Source organism: Triticum dicoccoides, chromosome 6B, assembly GCF_002162155.2.
Source record: "Triticum dicoccoides isolate Atlit2015 ecotype Zavitan chromosome 6B, WEW_v2.0, whole genome shotgun sequence".
Classification (NCBI taxonomy): Eukaryota; Viridiplantae; Streptophyta; class Magnoliopsida; order Poales; family Poaceae; genus Triticum; species Triticum dicoccoides.
This window is the reverse complement of record NC_041391.1, coordinates 528,004,823-528,009,105: the sequence shown is the minus strand read 5'-3', so window position 1 is coordinate 528,009,105 and position 4,283 is coordinate 528,004,823.

The window sequence follows — 4,283 nt, the reverse complement described above, 5'->3', positions numbered from 1 at the left end:
GATCCCCTCGCTCCTCCCCCTCTCACCCCGATCCAGATCGGGATCGGGCAAACCCCGACGCCTGCCCGGCGCTGCCCGCCGCCGCCGCCCGGAGCCACCTCGCTGGACCATCGCATCATCGTCCCCATCGTTGTGCCGTGCCACTGCCGTTGCTCCTCCCCGCTGGCCACACCCGCCTGCGCCACAGACGCTCCGCGCCGCTCCTCACTCCGGCCTCGTCCAAGCCATCGCCCTGGCGCCCCTGGCTCCGGCGACCCGGCCCATTCCCGGGCGTGCCCTGCCACTGGCTGCCGCCGCCGCCGCCCGGGGCATCACCCTGCTCCCCGCCCCCTGGTGGCCTCGGGCACGGGCGCCCGTACCCGTGCGCCTGATAACCCTCCCTGCTAGGCCACTGGGCCTATGACATACGGGGCCCGTGCCCCCCTTTTTTCAGAAAAAATGATTAAAAATGTGTATAAAAATTGTCGGATATCAGGTTCCGGCAAAACCCTTAAGGTTCGAACACTGGGGTGCGCACGAAGATTTCTCCCTACCGAAACACGCCCTCAGCCTCGCCGCGATCTCTAAGCTAGGGCGATGAACAACACAAGAGACACAAGATTATACATGTTCGGGCCACCGCTGTGGTGTAATACCCTACTCCTGTGTGTGGTGTGGTGGATTGCCTCTTGGGCTGATGATGAACAGTACAAGGGAAGAACAGCCTCGCGAGGAGAGGTGTTCTTGTGCTTGGTGGCGTGTAGATGAATTGGGTTTGGGTCCCTTCTACTATGGTGGCTAGCCCTATTTATAGAGGCCTGGTCCTCTTCCCAAATATTGAGCGGGAAGGGATCCAACAATGGCCATTTTGAAAGGGGATAGCTAGTACAAGCTATCCTGACTAAAGGTGGTATTCGCCTGCCAAAGGCGCTGGTGATGACGCCGTCTTGGGCTCCACGATGACCTCCGTCCTGCCGTCCTGCTAGTCTTGGTCTCGTTGAACCGATATGGAAACCTTTGCCTGATGCCTCGGTACTCCGCGGCTGCGCTTGCCCTCTTAGCACTAAAGGGGAAACGAGGACACTGCGCGGGCTGGCGCCCGCCTGGCCTTGATCGTCATGGCTTGCGTCACGGGAACCTCGCGAGGTACCCCTTGCCTTGATCTCTCCGCCTTCTCGCGAGCCTGCCTGGTGAGGCCACTCCTGAGGAGGCCTTGTGTCGTCTGCCCTGTGAGGCTTGGTCCCTTGCAAGGGTCTTGAGTGTTGGCTGATGAAGACGGGCCGTACTGGGCCATTGGTGGAGCCACGCCGCAGGCCGCAGGCAGGCAATGATGAGGATACAGACCCAGGGTAGGGTCATAGACCTGGCCTATACGCCCTACCCAAGGTCACTACCCTAGAAGCAAAGAAGTCCAGGAGACAACAAAGAACCCCCAGTCAAAGGTGTTGAGTGAAATCCACTCGACCAGTCATATCACTCGGATACCCCTCTTACCTGATGTCACTCGACCATACAAGGAATCACTCGACCTACTGAAGACCAAGAGTCACTCAGCACTGCAACGGTCAGGCGTTCACTCCGTAGTCTTTAAAGTCATTAATAACACTTATGGCTAGCGTTACTAGTAACGCCATGTCTTTATGTACATTGAATCCCTTGTAATGGAGGATGGTTGGGGTCCTGGCGCACTCTATATAAGCCACCATCCTCCTCTGGCACAAGGGTTCGCACCCCCTGTAACACCACACAATATAATCCAATCGACCGCCTCCGGGCACCGAGACGTAGGGCTTTTACTTCCACCGTGAAGGGCCTGGACTCGTAAATCCTGTGTGTACAACTTCACCATAGCTGAGATCTTGCCTCTCCATACCTACCCTCTTTCTACTCTCAGTCTTAGGACCACGACAATTGGCGCCCACCTTGGGGCAGGTGTCTTAGCGACTTGTTGGTGAAGTTGCGATTTTTCCGATCTCCATCATCATGGTTTCCGGCGGTGGATTGGCTGAGGGCCGCGAGGTCCGTCTCGGCGCGCTCGTCTTCGCCGCCGACGACTCCGCCTGGCTTCAAGAAGCTCCCCTTGACATCGAGGCACTCCCCGTCCAAGGGGCGATGCACTTTTGCGCATGGGTACGAGGCGTCCTTCTCCGGCAGCCCTCGACCCAGTATCGGTCGGCTCCCGTGGTGTCTTCTCTCCCCGCTGTAAGCCGTCGCAAGCGATCCGGTCAGTCGTGGCTTCAGCGGTGGGTGAAACATGCGGTGGCTCGTCATTCGGCCACCCATCAAGTCGCGACAATTGAGCCCGACAAAACTCTCTACAGCCTGTTCGACCTGTCGACTGGCTCCGTCGAGACCGCATCCGAGTGCGATAGCAGCGACCCTGCGGCCGAAGTTTTGATGGTCGACGGACCGCGTAGTCCGCCTGGCTTCCGCCGTGATGACGGCGGCAATGGTGGCGGCGATCCGTGGCGCGTTCATGAGGAATACCGTCCTGAACCGCTCTCTTCACAGCAGAGAGAAGAACTTCATCGCCGCAACATGGATGCACTCCACACACCCATCATTGGGGAAACCCCCAAGGCTCGGGCCTTGGAAGAGGTGCGCCTGGCCAATTTGGCTGAGCGCACTCGACTGGAGATCCTTCAGCACGCACTCGACTGGAGATCCTTCAGCACGCACTCGACGAACGTGCTCGAGAGCGGATCCCTGAGTCCAGTCGATGATAGATTTTTCCGCCTCAACCTAAGGTATACCGCACTCCGATTCAAAATCTCACAGTTGCGGCCCATATAGCAGAGTCAATTCAACCTTCCCAGTCGAAGGCTGGCAGAGGTTTGATGCAGATCCGGGCCTTACTCCGGGCAGCAGGGGAACAGAATACAACAGTGTCTCAGTCGTGGAATATGATTCATAGCAGGTCCGTGGTGGCCCACAGCCCAAGATCGCCCCTGCAGCGTGAAGGTCGTGGGCATCAGCAGGATCAGTACAGGAACCACGGGCAGTATGATCACCGACTCGGCCGTGACGACCGTCATCGACCGCCCACACCTCCTCCGAGGAGTGGGTCATATGTGCCTCGGCAATACGATGACAGGCGCCTTCACAGTGGCGAGCGTGGAGTACCGGTCGACCCAAGAGAGCCAGGCTTTGATGCAAGATCTATTCTCGTTCAAGGTCTAGTCGACCGGAACAGAGCGCACACAGAAGACCTTGACAGAGATCGTCTGACTGGCAGTAGAGTTCATGTTTCGGGTCCAGAATGTTTCAGCAGAGCCATCAGGGCTATAGTGATTCCTCCCAACTTCAAGTAGGCGACTAGAGTCAGCAAGTTCACCGGAGAGTCCAAGCCTGAAACTTGGCTTGAGGATTACTGAGTGGCCGTGCAGATTGGTGGCGGAAATGATGAAGTGATCATGAAGCATCTTCCTCTAATGTTGGAAGGGTCAGCTAGAGCATGGTTGACTCAGTTAGCCCCATGCAGTATATTCAGTTGGGAGGAGCTTGCCCGAGTATTTGTCAGAACTTTTGAGGGTACTTCTGTAACGCCCCGGATTCGATGCGCCAGGTGTCTGCCAGTTATTCGCCGTCTTTGCCATGCCATTTGCTTGCGTGTTGCACTTTATCATGTCATCATGTGCATTTCATTTTGCATACGTGTTCATCTCATGCATCCGAGCATTTTCCCCGTTGTCCGTTTTGCGATCCGACACTCCTATGTCCTCCGGCGTTCCCCTTTTTGTCTCCTGTTGTGAGTGGGTGTTAAACATTCTCGGAATGGCCCAAGGTTTGCCAAGCGGCCTTGTTATAGCACCGGTAGACCGCCTGTCAAGTTTCGTGCCATTTGGAGGTCGTTTGATACTCCTACGGTTAACCGAGGAACCGTAAAGCCCTCTTTGTGTTGCAGCCCAACACCACTTCAAAGTGGCCCAAAACCCATCCTAACCCCCTCCATGCTCTCCGCCGTTCGATCATGATCGCGTGGCTGAAAACCGCTCCTCATTTGGACTCTCCTAGCTCCCTCTACCTATAAATATGTGTCCCTCACCGTCCAAATCGCAGTTGAAACCCTAGCCACTCTCCCTCTCAGCCGCCGGACGCGTCCGCGTCGCGCCGGACATGTCCACCACCGCCGCCACCTCACTCCGACCAATCGGGCGTCGCCACGTCAGCCCTGCCGCCAATCCCCTCTCGCCACGTGGCATTCCCCGCCACCAGCCGCCGCGCCCCGCCGCCAGGCCCGTCGGGGCCCGAGGCCGGCCCGCCCCGGGTCCGATCTGGACCGCGCCCCGCCCGCGAGCGCCCGC